Source organism: Leopardus geoffroyi, chromosome C3, assembly GCF_018350155.1.
Source record: "Leopardus geoffroyi isolate Oge1 chromosome C3, O.geoffroyi_Oge1_pat1.0, whole genome shotgun sequence".
NCBI classification, from domain to species: Eukaryota; Metazoa; Chordata; class Mammalia; order Carnivora; family Felidae; genus Leopardus; species Leopardus geoffroyi.
In genome coordinates, this window is record NC_059338.1 from 40,758,991 (window position 1) to 40,778,348 (window position 19,358).

At 37.3% G+C, this 19,358-nt stretch overlaps 1 protein-coding gene across 1 annotated transcript in view; it reads left to right on the forward strand.

The window, feature by feature from the left end:
* The window catches only part of KCNK2 (potassium two pore domain channel subfamily K member 2), a 194,956-nt gene that overhangs the window by 18,087 nt on the left and 157,511 nt on the right, over positions 1-19,358 (forward strand). The gene's annotated exons all lie outside the window — the stretch shown is intronic.

Sequence of the window (19,358 nt, forward strand, 5' to 3'; positions counted from 1 at the left end):
CATTTTACATTCTCAGAAGCAGTGAAGGAGAGTTCCTACATCCTTAACATTTGCTATTGTTGGCTTTTTGCTTTATAGAAGCTCTTTATATAGTCTGGACGTTAGTCCTTCTCAGATGCACACAAAAACAAATGTATTTTTTGCCTGCTCCTCTGCTTGTCTCTTCATTTTCTAAACAGTATCTTTTGATAACCAAATTTTAATTTTCATGAATTCCAATGTATTAATATTTTATGGGCAGTGCTTTCTGCGAACTGTGTGGGAATCTTTGCCTACTTCAAGTTTGTGGAGACTCTCCTGTGATTTTTTTCCAGAAGTTTTATAATTTTAGCTTGTACTTTTAGGTCTGTGATCCACCTTAAATTAATTTTTTTGCATGGTGAGATGAGCCTCGGGGTTCATTTATTTTCCATATGGATATCCAGTTGTTTCAATATGATTTGTTGAAAAGACATTCCTATCCCCCTTTGAAATGCTTTGATACCTTTGTTGAAAACCAGTTCTCTACATATGTATGGATCTGTATCTGGACTTTTACTCTGTTCCATTGATCTATTTTGCTATATCTACATCAGTATCACACTATCTTAATAACAATAGCTTTTATAAAAAGTCTTGAAACATTTAAGTCCTCCAACTTGATTTTTTCCAACATTTTTTAACTGTTCTGTATTTTCAAATTTTTAGCTTCAGCTTGCCAGTTGCTTCAAAATGCCTGCTTAGATTCTGAATCGGTTCATCCTGAATCTATACATCATTTGGGGGAGAATTTGCATGTCAGCAAAATTAAATCTTCTGATCCTTGAATATGCTATAAATCTCAATTTGCTTGTCTTTAATTTCTGTCAACAATATTTAGGGGTATTTAGTGCACAGAACTTGCAAATCTTTCATTACATTTATCCTTTAGTATGCCAGGGATTTGGGGATGTTATGAAATATGGTGTTGTTTCCTTAATTTCATTTTTCTAATTATTTGTTGGTAATATGTAAGAGTGCAACTGTTTTTGTGTCTTGACCTTATATTCTGTAACCTTGTTAATTCACTTATTTGTTCTAATATTTGCTTTGTAGTTGCCTTAAGATTTACTAAGCTGGTAATGATGTCATCTGTGAATAGAGGATGTCTCACTCCTTCCTTCAATTCCTTACTCCTTTTATTCTTCCTTTTGCCTCATTGCCTTGATAGACTCCAGAGGTCAGAGCATTTGCTGCTGCTTTGTCATTAAATATGCTATAAGCTGTAGGCTGTTTGTTTGTTTCATAACCAGTTTTTATCAGGTTGAGAAAGGTACCTTTTTTTTTTTTTTTGAGAAAGGTAGCTTTTACTCCCAAGTTGCCAAGAGCTTTTTCTTTTTATTATGAAAATGGCTATAGAATTTTGTTATCTGATTTTTCTATTTCTACTGGGATGATCACATGACTTTTATTTTATCTGTTATTATTTTGATGTGGTGAATTTGCTGATTAATTTTCAAATGTTAAGCCAATATCATGTTCCTAAAGTGAACTCCAATTGCTTGTGACAGATTGACTATTTACATATTGCTGGGTTTAGTTCACTAATTTTGTTAGGGATTTCCAGTCTAAGTTCATGAGGGATATTGGTTTGTAGGTTTCCTTTCCTGTAATGTCATTGCCAGGACTTCTTTTTTTAATTAATTTATTTATTTTTGAGAGAGAGAGAGAGAGAGAGTGCACACAAGCAGGGGAGGGGCAGAGAGAAGGGGAGACAGAATCCCAAGCAGGCCCCACACCATTAGTGCAGAGCCCTACGTGGGACTCGAACTCACAAACCGTGAGATCATGACCTGAGCTGAGATCAAGATTTGGATGCTTTACCGACTGCGCCACCCAAGCACCCCTGTAATGTCATTGTCAGGTTTTGATATGAGTTATATTGACTTTGTAAATAAGTATTCCCCTCTCCATCACTTTTTCAAAGAATTGTGTGATATTGTATTATTTCTTCTTTAAATGTTTGATAGAATTCACCAGGGAAGTTACCGAAGCCTAGAGTTTTCTTTCTGGGAAGGGTTTAAATTGCTAGTTCAATTATTCAACAGTTAGTATTTAATATCTAGACGTTACTATTTTTTTCTCCTAAGTCAGGTTTGATAATTCATGTCATTCATAGTATTTGTCCATTTCATCTACGTTGTTAAATTTATTGGCATTGTGATTTTTTTTAAAAGATGCCCTTAGAGTTTTTTTTAAGGTTTGTAGAATCTATAATGATTGCTTTCATTTCAAATATTGGTCATCTGTATTTTCTCTGTCTTTTTCTACCCAAGGTGGTAGAGGGTAGCTGTGTGTGTTCGGTGATGTGGCAACAGGTAGATTGTTAATCCTCTTCTAAAACATGAGAAGCGGCCCAAGACAGTCTTAGCTGCCCAGCCTCCACGTGTTATCAACGTGGGGATAGAAAAAATGGAATCCACCTGTTGATCTCTTCTTCAAATCTTAGAGATTAGAGAAACTTGCATCTCACCAGGGACATCACAGATCCACCCTCTCCTTTCAGAGTTCCAAGAACCTCTTAAAGGCAAACCTTCTTCAGGATCTACCTCATTCAACTCCTTGCCCTAAGGCAATGCTGTCCTCTGAGTTTAAATCAGGCCCCGGGGGGGGGGGGGCGCGGGGGAGCAGATTCACAACCCATTAATTCTTGCCCACCAGGCACATATTGCTTTCTGCTACCAACAGTTGTTTTTACCTCCAGAGATGAATGATTGCTTCAAAGCGGAAAGTGATGGCAGGGTCGAGGTGAAAACCCCTTCCATCTCAGAGCCCAAACTTTATACTTTAAATTTAAGTTTGTGAGCATTGTCTAGAAAGGTCTATCTAAAGATTCACTTAGCGTTTCTAGTACTGTTGACAAGCTCCAGAGTCACTTCTTATTTTTATCTTCATATATCTCATTTAGTCCCCAGTGAATGTGCAAATGGCAGAGACAGTGAAACAATCGATGGTGCTCCCAGAATCCAGAGCTCTCTTCGTTTCTCAGTAAATTTTAAAGCAATATTCTTTATTTACAATATCTAATCAAGAGGTATGGTTATCTGACGTTCTTTCTCAATATGACCCTTCTTTAACATCACTGAAGCCACCAAAAAATATTTTATTCCAAGCACGTCTGCTTTCTGGATGCCACTTTGTTTGCCTTTATTTCTCTTCCCTCTCTCCTGTTATGAGGTCATTTACATGACAATGGTATCTTAAGATGGTTTATCAATATGTTATGATTATTTTCACCTGCAGCTGAGAATACGCTCATGTCTTTTGTTGTTGCCATGGAAACAATTATGCTATCAAAAGAAGAGAATTAAGATTTCATTTAGGGTGGAAATGAGGTTGGACGGATAATGTTAAAGAAATGAAAAGGTGCCTGCTGTTTGTACCTGAAGAAAAACAAGATATAAATTAGATAGGCATTGGTCATTTTGTTTTAAGACATGTAAATCAAATTTGGAACCTTTTGCGTGAGTTTTGCCCATACAACAAAGCTAAAGAGAATATCATTCTGTGCCTTGATTGGTCTTCAATCATTTTCAATGGCATTGAGTCACGCACAAAAATTACTGTCACCTGAATATACTCCTGCTTTAACAAGCTAACTCATAACTTACTGTCCCCAGCAAGGCAGGGACAGTTCTTTTCCCTGTTTATAAAACTTCTCACTTAAAAAAAAACAAAATTAATCCTGAAAGATAAAGGGTAGTTCAATCAGCCATTTGCCACAGAAGCCACTGAGTTACATAGTATTTTCCTTGAAGTCTCCATTTGGGAGATTTTTTTCCCCCCAGTTTTCCAATAAAACCACCCATGACTGTTTATTCTATCACCTTCTAAACCAGAAATAAAAAAATTGTCAGATAATGTATTGGATATTGAAGAGAAGTGACTTTAAGGTAAGTTATTTTGTAACGTGATAGAGGGACTCAATTTAATGGAAAGGAAAATCATACAATTTAACCTGGAGTTGAGAAGAGTAGGGAAAACTTAACAACTTCAAGATATTTTTTTAAATGATTGTCAGAAACCAAACACAATTTTATTTAATGGAGTATTTTGGAATTTTTCTCTACAACTTCTCTTTCTATACGTATTTTTCTCCTTTTAGGCACTATGGATAGTTCAGTACTTGGATTATTGCCATCACATATAATTTGCTTTCTAATAGTTTTTTATTTATCCTCTGGTGAACTCACCTACTCCGAGCCTCCTATGATTTTCGGCAACGCATTGTAATAGAAACTAGGAACAAAGTGACTGTGCCACTTTGCAGAACATTATGGAATATCATTCTTCGGGCATTTTTAGAAATGGGGAAGGATAAGCACGGTGTAGCAGAAGGAGCTCTGAGTTGAGTGTTTAATCTGTTCTAGCTCCTGTGGTGTATACTTTACATTATATCACAGCAATGCAGGGACCACAGGCTTTTGGACCAGATAGTCCGGGGTTGAATCTGAACTCCCCACTTACTGTCATGGGATGTTGGGCAAGTGACTTAGCTTGTCTCTGTCTTTTGCTCTTCTCTGTTAAGAAAATAGTACTTTATCCACCTTAAACCCTGTTCACGGCCAGTAACCAGTGCTACATAATATCTGCAATTACCTTTAATTCTTAAAAATAAACCTATCCAGGGGTGCCAGGGTGGCTCAGTCAGTTAAGCGTCTGACTCTTGATTTCAGCTCAGGCCATGATCTCACAGTTCGTGAGTTCAAGCCCCGCATCAGGCTGTATGCTGATGGTGTGGAGCGTGCTTGGAATTCTCTCTCCCTCTCTCTTTGCCTTTCCCCTGCTCTCTTGAGCTCTCTCTCTCTCTCTCTCAAAATAAATAAATAAAAACAAATAAATAAATAAACAAACCTATACAGAAAGTACGATTATTACTTCCATTGTACATTTGACAAAGCAGATGGTTAGAGAGGTTACATAGCTTGCCCAATCCTAGTTCAAGAACAAGATCAGAATCTGAGCCTAGACCTGTTTCGCTTTAAAGACATCATTCTTTACGATTATACGAGATGTGATATGTGACTATGTGATACTGGGAAAGGTGGTTAACCCTTCAGAGTCTCTATTTCCACAACTGCATGACTAATGGGGATCCCGGGACTTAACATAAATAGAAAGACTGACGCTCTTAGCGGAAGTCTCTGCTTACCAAGCGAGGAAGTCACTGTCACCTGGCGTGAAGTGGAATGATGTAGCAGGAGGCTGTTTGGGAGTTTAGATACAGTGTGGCTACCTGCTAGCCGTGAGGTCTTAGGCAAACCAGTTTGTTCACGTTTAATTGGGATTCAGCCAGCTATCGGTTTTCAGTGCCTGCCGGCACTACACCAGGTGAGAATAATATCCACCAGACATGTCAGCCTCTAACGGCTGTTGAAGGATCAAATAAAACATTTGACACGAAACTGCTGATTGCACAGCATCTGTCTCTGCAGACAAGAAGGGACTGTGCTCCGCGTGGACCGCTCAGAAATCCCTCCCTGACTCAGAGCCAGCCAAGCAAAACAGGCCTGTGCAAGGCTGGGAGCTTTGACCTAGGGCTTGCCTTCCTTTTGAATGTTTATATTGTATGTTTCACTCCCCCCTCCTCATCTACCATCCTATTTCTAGCTGGACTAAGAAAAACCGTTAGAAGTTCAGCATCAGTGGTCAATGTTTCAGGAACCAAACGCTCGGTGAGAAGATTATGCTTCACTCCATTTTTCTGTTTTGTTGTATTTGGGGAGCTTAAGTAAGTAGCTCAGTCACTTCTTAGGGATTTACTTTGATTGAGTAATTTTTCTCATGAAACCTCGTTTTTCTTATCTGTAAACTGAGGATAAAAGCCACTAATAAAAACCACTTCCAAAAGTTAAATATGATAGCAGACTTGAATATGATAGTCCATATAAAGTGCTTACTGGATTCTATTATGTGCTAACTGGGAGTTGGCTGGTGAGAAGAACTCAGAGAATACAAAATGAGGTGAAACTCAGATATAAATTTTATTTCTTGAGAGCAACTCTGATTCCAAAGTGATGGGGAAGGACAACTTTTTTTTTTTTCCCCTAAAATGGAATTTGGGAGTTTTCTGTGGTACCTCCACCATTAATATAGACACTCGAGAAAATCATATATAGTCAAACTTTAATATTATTACTTTGCTGAAATGTTGGGTTTTAAACTCAGTTATTTGTTTTCAAAACTGTGTGCTGATTAGTTTAGATATGCCTGGGGAGAGGCAGAGAATTAAAACATCATTCCCGCCACTGCTGATTTTCAGATGAATCAAGGAGTTTACAACTCTATTCTGAGATACGTAATTTAATCAGGAAGGGGCACAGCCTGTTAAACGTAGTTTTGTCTGGAGTATCAGGTTTGGGACTTTTCAGAAGCATACTGATAAAATGGTCTTTTTTCCCCATAGGATTTCACAGTTTCCCAAACAGTATTTATGAATAAAGTCATAGAGAGGACATAAGGACAAGGGAAGGAACAATGACTGAAGAAATCATTTCATTGCATTTGTGGGCATGTTTTATTGCAGATGCTGGTTTAGGAAACAAAGGACAAGAAAAGCTTGGGAAAGCTCCTAGAAAAGCTAGAGGTTTCTTTTGTAAGATGAGTCAGTGATGGAGACAAAAGGGCTGATGGCGTGTGAACGTGAAGAAGAGCACATTCTTGTTCAAAATACAGTAGAACCTCGGTTTGTGAGCATCATTCGTTCTGCAAACAAGCTTGTAATCCAAAGCACTTGTCCGTCAAAGTGAATTTCAAGAACCATTGGCTGGATTGTGATCATGTGACATTCGGCGTCGTGTCCTACTCGTATTGCAAGACATCGTTCGTTTATCAAGCCAAAATTTATTGGAAATGTTTGCTCATCTTGCAGAACACTCACGGAACGAGTTACTCACAATCCATGTTTTATTGTATAACCTTGAGAAACGGCATCAGCAGAACTAGAATGGATGGACCAAGAGAGTCCTGAGCTGATTTGCCCAAGAATAATAGCAGAATGTTAGAAAGTATAAACGCATTGCTTTACATTCCATTGAAACTTTTTTGTCAGTGGCCCTGTTGCTCAACAGTGACCCAAGATGCTAAACTTGGAGTCATCTTTTATTTCTCCTTCTCTTTTGTCAGATTCTGGCTCTTATTTTACAAACCCTCTTGGGTTGACTTTATTCTGTCATGAATTCATGAATGGTCTTGCCATTTCGAAACTCTATGAACTCACCTCCAGAAAATTTCCCCCAAAACAAATGCCCTTTTTCACCTCATTTACTTTTTCTAAATTCACAGTGGCTCCCACTTAACCAACGGACAAAATCCAAACTTATCTTTCCATTCTAGGCTTTCTCCCTGAATCTAATCTTATCTCTAACTATACAATAAATGTTTACTAAGCATCCAGTATGTATTTCATACTCTGCTAGGTACCCATGATCTTAGGTAAATGAGTGCATGCCTTCAGGGGGCTAACACAATCAGTACTTGAATGTATCCTAAAAACACATGTCACTTCACACCCACTAAGGTGACTATCATAAAGAAACAAATAAGCAAAAAGAATATAACAAGGGTCCAGGAAGATGTGGAAAAATTGGTATCCTTGTGTGCTATTGGTAGGAATGTAAATGTTGCAGCTGCTATGAAAAATAGCATGTCAGTTCCTGAAAAAAGTTGCGCATAGAATTACCACATGATTCAGCAATTCCACTTCTGGGTATGTACCCCAAAGAATTGAAAGCAGGGACTCGAACTTGTACACCCACATTCATAATGGCATTATCCGCATTGGATATCCAGCCAAATGGAGGGCAACACGAATTTGCATTAACGAATGCATGGTAAACAAAATGGGGCATGTACATACAATGGAACCTTGAAAAGGAAAGAAAATGTTGACACGTGCTACAACATGGATGAACCCTGAAAGCATTACACTAAGTGAAATAACCAGCCACAAAGGGGCAAGCACTCTGATTCTAGTAATATGAGGTACCAAAAGTAGTCAAATTCACAGAGACATAAGGTGGAAGTGTGGTTTCCAGGGGAGGAGAAGAGAATGGGGAGTGAGTGTTTAATGGGTACAGACTTTCATTTTGGGGAGATGAAAAGGTTCTGGAGATGGATGGCGGTTTAGATGTATAACAATGTGTATATACTTAATGCCACAGAACTGCGTGCTTAAAGATGGTTAAAATGGCAAATGTTAGGTTATATATATTTTACCGCAATAAAAAAGAAAATAAAATAAATAATTGGGTAGTAAACAGCAAGTTAGCTAGTCCCCCAAAGTGGAGTTAACAAGGTAGATGACAAATTCAAGAAACCTATAGGTGATGTCAAAAAAAATATCAACATGACAATAAAGATAAAGAAAAGTTAGATGTACAGGATTCCCAAAATATGTAGAGAATAGGAGGATAAGACAAAGATAATAAATAAGGAATAAAAATTTTTGTTGAGTTGAAGAACATATGTTTGCAAATTGTGCAGGCTCTCTGATAACAATAAATCAATGAACACAGAAAAATACAGTTTCAGTACTGTTTTCCCCAAAATGCATTTAGGAAAATATAGTCTGAGTGGGAGAAAGGTTGACTACATGTTAATAAGGTTTGGAATTAGCATAAACATTATCCTTCTCTTAGTGATTTGTAAACCTCATGAGCTCTGGGAATTCCTATAGTGAAGAAACTGTCGATTTTTATAAAACCCAGCATTTCTCAGGTTTATTTGAACAAAACACCTGTTAATATCCTAAAACACACTTTAGAAAGGATGGTATAATTGAAAGTGGATGGGATTTTGTACCTGGGAGAACTGGATTGAATGCCAGTTTCCTGATTCTCAATTTTCTCAGTTTTAAAGTGAGCATAATAAGGGACGCCTGGGTGGCTCAGTCAGTTAAGTGACCAACTCTTGGTTTCGGCTCAGATCATGAACTCATGGTTCGTGGGTTCGAGTCTCACGTCGGGCTCTGTGCTGGCAGTGCAGAACCCACTTGGGATTCTCTCTCTCTCTCCCTCTCTTTCTGCCTTTCCCCCACTTGTGCTGTCTCTGTCACTCTCAAAATAAATAAATAAACTTAAAAAAAAGTGAGCATAGTAATATCTATTTCATTAGGTTGAATACTAAAAGTTATGGTTTGCTTGGCAAAGTAACCTATTGGTCAACTTACTTAATTGATAATCATTTACCACCATCATACCCATATAGGAGCATCCTGAAAAAGGATGACAAAAGGATCAATTTTGATGGGGAGATACTACAATTGGGCCATAAATGGGGATCCTGATTGGCCACAGTGGTGTCCTATAAACAGATACCTGGGAGTTTGTGTGTGTGTGTGTGTGTGTGTGTGTGTGTGTGTGTGTGTGTGTTTTGTTAGTGAATTGGCAAGAACTTCTTAAAAGATGAAGCATTGAAGATAAATTTGATATTAGCTAAACTATGAGGTAGTAACTTCTCCTACCAATAAAATAAACCTCAGTGGCCTCATATGAAACCCAATACTGGCTGGGTAGAGTAATTTGTCTATGACTTTGTACCATTAATTATGTCCCTGTATAAGCTGCTGGAGGGATATAATCTCTTTTCTGAATGTGACAATTTTCCTTTGCCAACTAAAATTCAAAGAGAACTGTAATCTTGCTTGTTGCTGTTCATCAAAGGATGACCTTGTGAGTAATACTTGAGATAAAAATGTTTAAGGATTATGCACATCTTGGTTTTTTTTTCCTAAATCGCATATGAAATAACTCAAAATATGCATATAACCTTGGCTTAATTTGATAGATAGCATCTGAAAATCTGTCCTTGAATTATTATCTGAAAGTCCTATTCTTCCATCTATGTATAGCTTGGCCTTGAATAACTTTTTAAAATAAAAAATGCCCTTGAGTGGTTATCCAAGGTGGTCCATGCATTCCCAATACATTTTCCTGGGCACTCACTTACAAATAAATATAAAATTGTCCATTCTGTTTTTCCTCACTTTGCCATGCTAACAAATGTATGACTTCTGTAAGAGTGTTGATGTGTGTTCTATGAATATGTCCCTTGTTGCTAATATTGGTACAGTCAATTTGTAGTAATTGCCCTGTTGAGGGACTCACTATTGGCAAAACACACACATCCATTATGTTGTAAAAACAGCCAGAATGGAACAAGTGGAATTCTACGGCTTTCTGTGTGATTGATTACACATATTAATAGTTCAAATAATCATGGAAAATCTAGTATAGCAAGAATTAGTTACAATACAGGAGTGATTCACAAAGAGTTAGATCTTAAGCTATACTCAGACTGTAAATTCTAGGTCATAGCCAGGAAAAAGAGCCTAATGGAATTGTCCCCTGGGGTGAATAGAAATCTCTGTTAACAAATGGTTTTGATTTGGAAAATATTGTTTGAGAAATACAACAGCTATACATTTTATAGAGATGTCCTTTGGCATTATATATACACACACACACACATACATATATACGTACACACATACACATGTATACACACAATTTTACATGTATGTATGTATGTATGTATGTATATATATGTATCTAAGAAAAATCTTTAAGGGATTAAATATATACATATTCATGCATTTTAATTTCCAATGCTATATCAATTTAATAGTTTACAGGTGAACTATATCTGAATAAGGTCAAATTTTATCTTCTTATACAAGAAGATGGAATTTTGGGAGACTGCATTTTCTGATACAGAATACTAATTTCCAACTTTGAAAGATCATAGGCAATATATAGCATAGTTAGAAGAAAGCTGACCTTCGAATAAACAGATATAGGTTTTGTTGAATTATTACCATTTTCATAGACTCAGGTCAGTTTTTTCAGGTTTTTAAAACCTATACTCAATTACATAAACAAAACTTTATCTCCTTTTCTATTATATGAAATTTAAGATTATATAAATAACATCTTAAAAATTAAGGTAATGGTAAAATAAATTTTATATCAAAAATATATATTTTTTGACCTTCCTATGTGATATAAATTAGAGCCTTGACCTTACTTCCTCATCACAGCTCTTCTATACAAGGAAGTATGAAATTTGAGCAGGGCATAGGTCAATTTCAGTGTTTTGTGACAAAAGAGAAACTGATATCTATCTTTATAGTGGTTTTCCTAGCAATTGTCTAAGATGATCAAGTCAAACTTGATTTCAAAATTTTTTAGATAGAGCCTAGAAAAGATTGGAAATAATCAAGAATATGGCTCCTTATAAAATTTGAACTAAGAAATTTCAGCATCATGACAGGAAAATATTGCCTGGGTTTGATTCACAGCAAATTAAATATAATTTAATGTTTTCCTTGAAAAGATTTTTTTTCACAGAATATGGGAAGATATATTAATACCAATTCCTATAGTAATCGTGGGTTTGCACTATGGTAATAAAAATAATACTTTATTGAACACTTCATGGGGCCATTATGCTAAGCATTTTGCATTAAGTTTGAAAGACAGAGAACATTGGCTTCTTTGGATTTTCTGACCTCATTCTCAAAACAACTGAATGAAGTAGTTAGGGTGATTATCTTTATTTTAGAAATGAGGTTTAGCAAAGTATAGGAACCAAGAATTTGAGAGATAAAGTAACTTGCCCAAACTCACACATCTAGCAAATGACAAAACCCCGATTTCAACCTAGGGCTCTTTGATTCCTGAGTCCTTGATCTTAATCGTAACTTCACAATAGACACAATCAATTCTATTAAGCGATGATATGGTGTCTGTGCTCTCTATTTATGCATTAAAACTTTCAAATATATCTAGAAAATTTGCCAAGCTTTTCAAAAATTATTTTTTTACAGTTTGGCTTACTTAAAACTGTCTTCCTTGCTTCAACAGTGCCGAAACTACAGCTTTTGTGTCACAGGTCTGATCAAGCCTTTAACAATCGCTCTACAGAGTTAAATATCTCAATACAGATATATTTTTTATCTCTATTGACAAGAATTTTGTGAACAGTGGTCAGATCTGTATCAAGGAAGGCAAATAAGTGGATGTTTCAGACACTGGTTTAGAGGCCAGTGTTTGGAAATGAAAATGCAGAGGATTCTCCACAATATGAAGTTTTCTTCATTCAATTTTACCAAGAATATTGATCACAAACCTAGAATTTTTGGCGTGATGTCAGTGAACATTCCAGTGATATATTTTCCAACTCAACTTATTCATTTGAAAAATTTTTGACAAACCTTCAAATATACTGCTATGCTTTTATAGTTACCTCCCCAGGTTGTGACAGTATTACTTACTCTTCACCCCCAATGTTTATAGCAGCACTATCAACAATAACCAAATTATAGAAAGAGCCTGAGGGGCGCCTGGGTGGTGCAGTCGGTTAAGCATCTGACTTCAGCCAGGTCACGATCTCGCGGTCCGTGAGTTCGAGCCCCGCGTCAGGCTCTGGGCTGATGGCTCAGAGCCTGGAGCCTGTTTCCGATTCTGTGTCTCCCTCTCTCTCTCTGCCCCTCCCCTGTTCATGCTCTGTCTCTCTCTGTCCCAAAAAAAAAAAAAAGAAAGAGCCTGAGTGTCCATCGACTGATAAATGGATAAAGAAGATGTTGTATATATACATACATATATATATATACACATACATACATACATATATATACACACATATATATACATATATACATACATATATACATACATTGTATATATGTATGTATATATACAATGGAGTATTAAAAAATGGAATCTTGCCATTTGCAATAACATGGATGGAAGTATAGCATATTATGCTAAGTGAAATAAGTCAGAGAAAGACAAATATTATATAATTTCAATCATATGTGGAACTGAAGAAACAAAACAGATGAACATAGGGAAAGGGAAGGAAAAATAAGATAAAAACAGAGAGGGAGGCAAGCCATAAGAGACTTAAAATTTTTTTCACTTAAAAAAATTTGTTTAATGTTTATTTTTTGAGAGAGAGAGAGAGATCAAACAGGGGAGGGGCAGAGAGAGAGACACACACACAGAATCCAACGCAAGCTCCAGGCTCTGAGCTGTCAACACAGAGCCCAACACAGGGCTTGAACCCACCAACCATGAGAGCATGACCTGAGCCAAAGTTGGATGCTTCACTGACTGAGCCACCCAGGTGCCCCTTTTTCATTTTTATTTATTTATTTTTGAGAGAGAGTGAGCACGCACAATGAGCAGGGGAGGGGCAGAGAGAGAGAGAGGGAAAGAGAGAATCCCAAGCAGGCTCCGAGTTGTTACTATGGAGCCCGACACAGGGCTTAAACTCACAAGTCACAAGATCATGACCTGAGTCAAAACCAAGAGTCAGATGATTAACCAACTGAGCCACACCAACTGAGTCTCCACAAGAGACTCTTAAATACAGAGAACAAACTGAGGGTTGCTGGAGGGGAGGTAGGTGGGGGGATGGGCTAAATGGGGGATGGGCATTAAGGAGGGCACTTGCTGGGATGAGCACTGGGTGTCATATGTAAGTGATGAATCACTAAATTCAACTCCTGAAACCATTACTACACTGTATTTTAACTAAGTTGAATTAAAAAAATAGATAAATAAAAAGAAAATACTACTTACTCATCCATACCAAGAATGAACACATAGCTGAGCACAATTGTCCTTCAACAGACACACCACTACTAGTAACAAAAAGGGGTGATTGGGATTTTTTTTTTTTTTTTTTTTGTAAATCGTGAATTTGGTATCGACTCTATGTCATCGGGTTAGCACTTAACCTAGAATTGAAGGAGGAATATTCTGAAAAGTCTCTTGTGTTTCCTTTCCAAGTAAAGTGTGGGTAGCATTCACGCTACAGCCTTCATGAGAATCTCCAGGAATAAGAGGTTTTGTTATTGTTTGACACGCTTAGTGATTCAAAGGGAAGTTTCGCATGAAATTTCTATAGCCTTTGTGATCTCCTGAATAGATTCCTAACACTGACTGATCTTAGGTGCTGCAGAGAATCATGCTTTGCAGTAACACAAACCAGTAACAACACATTGAACAAAAAGTCCCTCTTCTTCGTTTTTAAAAAGGCTTGCATGAGTTTGGATTCAAATTTTATTCACTCAAAGGCGCCACTAGTGGTTTAGACAGATTACCTGGAGTAAATTGTATTCCCTTCTTTGCTAGGACTGTGACTTGCCACCGAGTACTCAACCAAGGGGTTAGGGGAGACTGAAATCCACCATGCCGGTCCATGAAACCCCATGCCTTGGTCAAGCTGTGTCAGCCTGGAAGAATTCCTCTAAGCCCGGAGATGCATCCGAGTTTTGTGTGTATCAATACCTTTCATTGCTGGGTAGTATTCTCATACATGAGGTGTCACAGTTTACTTAACCACGCACCCATTGAAAGCAACTAGGTGGTTTCCCTGATTGGCTATTATGGGTAGGATTGCTATGAACGTTATGTATAGATTTTTGTGTGCACGTAGTTACTATTTCTCTGCTGCTGAAGAGCATTATTGCTGAGTCATGTGATAATCGTGTTTGATTTCATAAGAAACTGCCAGACTGTTTTCCAAAGCAAGTGTAACATTTTACGTTCCCATCAGCAGTATATGAATGATCCAGTTTCTCTGCTCTCTTGCCAGCATTTGATGTTGTCACTAAGTTTTATTTTAGCTCCTCTGATAGGTATATAGTGATATCTCATTGTATTACTATGTTTTAAATTTGCCTTTTCCTAGTGGATAACAAGGTTAATCATATTTTCATGTACTTATTTGCCATCTGTACATCCTCTTCAGAGAAATGTCTCTTCATGTATTTTGACCATTTTCAAATTGGATTTTTTTAAGTGTGATTTTGAAAACTTTATATAGCTAGATAACAGTCCATTGTTGGATATGTGGTTTACAAATATTTTCTCCCATTGTGTAACTTATCTTTTCATCCCTTAATAGGTTCTTTCAGGGGCAGTTGAGTGGTTCAGTTGGTTGAGCATCTGACTCTTGATTTCAGCTCAGGTCATGATCTCATTGTTCATGAGATCAAGCCCCACGTTGGGCTCTGTGCTGGCATACAGCCTGCTAGGGATCATCTGTCTTCCTCTCTCTGTGCCCCTCCCCCACTCATGCTGTCTCTGTCTCTCTCAAAAATAAATAAATAAATTTAATTTCTTTTTAAAAAATAGGCTTTTTAACAGAACAAACATTTTCAATTTTTATGGAGTCTGAGTTACTAATATTTCCATTTAGGGACTGTGCTTTGTGATGTCAAGTCTAAGAACTGTTTGCATGACCCAAAAGCCCCAAGATTTTCGTTTTTTTTTTTTTCTAAAAATTGTACAGTTTTATATTTTACATGAAAATCCATGTTTAATTGTGAGTTAATTTTTTAATAAAGTGTGAGGTTTGGATTTAAGTTCTTTTTTCCCCCCTTGGAAGTCCAATTGGTCTAGTGCCATTTGATGGAAAAACTGTATTTCTTCCATTAAATTGCTTTTAGACCTTTGTACAAAATCAGCTGGGCATATTTAAGTGAGTGTATTTCTTGATTCTCTATTCTATTCAATGGATCTATTCTGTTTTTGTTACTACAACTTCACAGTAGGACTTAAGATCAAAGTGATTCTTTCTACTTTATTCCTATATGTCAAGATTGTTTTTGCTATACCCAAGCCTGTACCTCTCCACATAAATTTTAGAATAACCGTCAAATTTTAATTAAGCCTATAGCTCAATCTGGGGAGAATTGACAGCTTTACTGCACTGAGTTTTCCAATTCACGAAGTCTTCAACTTCCAGCTGTTGACTTTTCTTTGATTCCTTTCACGAGCATTTTGCAATTTTCCACATACAGACCCTGTACATGTATGTGAAGTGTAAATCTAAGCTTTCGTTATCTTTGGAGGAAGCACAAATGGTACTACATTTTAATTTCAGTTTCTACATATGAGCATTTAGAAATGTGGCTGAGTTTTGTGTGTTGGGATGACTTTTTAAAAGTTGTTCATAGTTCAAAGATCTCTTGTAGTATTATAACTTTTCATTAGTTAATTCATTCAACAGGTATGAACCGGGAGCTTCAGTGTGCCAAGAGCTGTTCTAGGTGATGGGGATAGGATAATAAAAAAAAAAAAAAATAGGTTAAGTTCTTGCACTATGGCATTTACATTTTAATCGGGGGATAGGAAGAGAGAAAGGACATGGAAAATAATATAATGTTCCAGATGATGATAAATGCTATTTGAAAAATTGCAGATTAAAGGTCTGGTGACTACGTAATTTACCTTCAGATTGGAACAGTTTTGAGAATAAAAGAGGGTAGTGACCTAAGGGCACACATTAAACAGAAGGCTTTTTAAACTTGGATTCTCCTAGCAAAATATGGTCATTTTACTTAAAGTCTTACAGAGTGCTCTTTGAGGTTGGGGGTTACTATTGTTGATGCCCTCCAGGCAAAATCCACCACAAACACACCTGTACTTGAACAAAGTTGGTTTATTAACTCTTTGCAATGAGGAAGACCACACCATGGAGGACTGTGGAATGTCTCAATAAAAGGTTGCTAATCAAGAGGGGCTTCTTACTGTATTTGAGCATGTGTTAGGTGATTTCAGAGAAGTTTCAAGGAAATGTGATTTTGCTTTTGAATGAATACTGTGAGAAAGTCAAAGCAATTCTATGACTGCCTTAATAATCTTAATTTCATATGTAAGATAGAGGGAACAAAGTGGGGCTAAGGCTGAACAAATATAGAACAGCCATTCATAATTAACAGGAATAAGGGGGGTGTTTGACAGCATTTATTCTCTCTCTCTCTCTCTCTCTCTCTCTCTCTTTCTGCTCACACATAATTACTGAGTAGTCTTGTTTATATCTTGATCTATGACATCACAGAGTAGCCTTGTCTAATGTTGGTGTTCTATAAAATTGTTCATATTCAAAAGAAAATGCTTTTGCTAGAGTTAGGACAGCTCCAGGCTGAGGGTAAGCAAGATGGCTTTCTTTCTTACTATTTTACATATGGTAGTCAGAATTAGCCATTCTAACAAGAGAACACATGACCAAAAACCAGAAGGAGGTGAGATAGTGAGTCCAGGGACATCTGGCCACAGCATTCAGGCTGGGGAAGCAGTGGGTGCAGACATTCTAAAATGGCACATCCTTGGCATGTTTGAGAACAGGAGGAAGGTCAGCGTGTGGCTCAAGTGTCAAGATGCAAGTGTTAGGAAATCGTGTGGGGAGGACAGTAGCGGGTCCAGATCATGTGGGTGTCCTATAGGTAATTAGAAGGGCTTTTGCTTTCACTCTGGGTGAGATAGGAAACCTTTGGATTGCTTTGAATAAATTTAATAATGTAAATATCACACATTATTTTAAAATAAAGAGTATGTTCTCCTTCAGACAGAAAACATTTATTATTATTTATGGCATTCAGTTATGTATTCATTCAATAAATATTTATTAAGTGCCAATTCCATTCCAGGTGACTGTTCTAGGCCATGGGTAACATAACCATACATAAGATGGATAGGCTTTAGTGATGGAGCCTACATTATGGTAGCTAAGACAAGCAAAAAATGAACAGTGGTATAATTTCAAATAGCAATGACAGAGGTAACTACAATGGAGATTAATTCAAGGTAATGGCATACAGTATTTGGAGAAGAGCAGGATTATCTACCTAAGATGGTCTGAGAAGGACTCGCTAAAAAATGATATTGGAACAAACCCTTAAATATGACCAAAGAATCAGCATTCCAAGGAGAGTATGTGTAAATGTCCTGATGTGAGGAAACCTGGCAACGTTCGAAAAATGATATAAAGCCAGTGAAACCAGAGAACCGTGAATGAGAGGAGAGTGTTAGGAGATGATACGGAGAAGAGTTCCCAGTATAATGAGAAGCCATTGGAAGGTTTTAAAAAGAGAAATGACACAATCCAACTGAGGTTTTACAAAGATCACACTGACTGTAGAGCAGAAAATGGACTGAAGGGGACGCACTGAATAGTCATTGCAGTGGCCCAAGTGAGTGCTAAGAGTTGGGACCTGGGCCAGATATGGATTCTGTGGGAGACATTTAGATTCAGGATAAATTTTGGAATTTCAGCTTTCACAGCTTACTATTAGATTTAGTGGTTTTTAATTGGGAATGTTTTTCATCCTTCAAGGGGATATTTGAAAATGTCTGGAAACTTCTTTTTTTTTTTTAAGTGGGCTCCATGCCCAGCCTTGAATTCATGACCCTGAAATCAAGACCTGAGCTGAGATCAAGAGTCAGAAGCTTAACTGACTGAACCACACAAGGTGCCCCAAGTCTGGGGACAGTTTTGGTTGCCATGACTGGGAATTGTTATTAGTATACAGACGCCAGCAATACTGCTAATCATCCTTCAGCGAACAGGGCAGTCCCCCACAATAAAAACTGTCCAGCCCAAAATGTCAATGGTGTCAAGGCTGAGATTCCCTGGATTCGATGTTGTAGGAGAGGAATCCATGATAATGGGTAGTGCCCTAGATTTGGGGCATCAGCAATGAATAGTGCTCATTTTGTGATGAGAAGGAAGGAGGGAAGAACAATTTTCCATCATGACTATCACATAAGATTAAGTAGCATACTATAGATGAGGATAATTATAGGTGGTTCTCTAAGTTTTTGCCATGGTGCTGGATTTCTATTTCTTTTCTGTGAATGGTAGTTATGTTTTAAAGTCAGCTGCCTAGATGCAGGAGACAAGTAATAGGTTACTTGCTGCCCCAAAACGCAGAGGGACACAAGCTTCCCATGTCTTCACTTGCAAGATTTTTTGGTGTTTGTATGTCTGGGTTCAGTCGTTTAATGATGAGCTTGAAGCTCTCATCTCTAAAACGGAAGTAAGATGAACAAATCAATGGAGAGACATGGAAAACTAAATTCCTCTCAGGCAGGAGGATGCTACCTAGCTCCTGGAAATTCTCCTGGGATAGTAGCACCTGGTATCTTTCCTAAATATTTTGGGTGATGGATAGGGAGGCACCAGAAATCAATTGATTGACTGACAAATGTTTGAAGTCCTAGTATGTATGAGGACATGAAGTTAGACATTGGAAAATATGTTGCATGAGCATTGAATTCATAGATAAACAAACAAGTAGGTGGGGAGAGATAAAATGGACAAGGCAAATTATAACAGCTTGTGGAAGATGTTAAATGTATGTTGCTGTTTTTCTTTTTAACAGGAAATTCACCTGAAAAAAGTTATGTTTCCAGGCTTGAACTCAAATCACAATTTTAACCAGGAAATTCTAGGAAATGGAAAATGGAAAAATAAATGAATACTTTCTCTTTTCTGCACTGTGTTTCTAGTTTAAAAAGGTAGAAAGAAAGACTTAGATGGATATT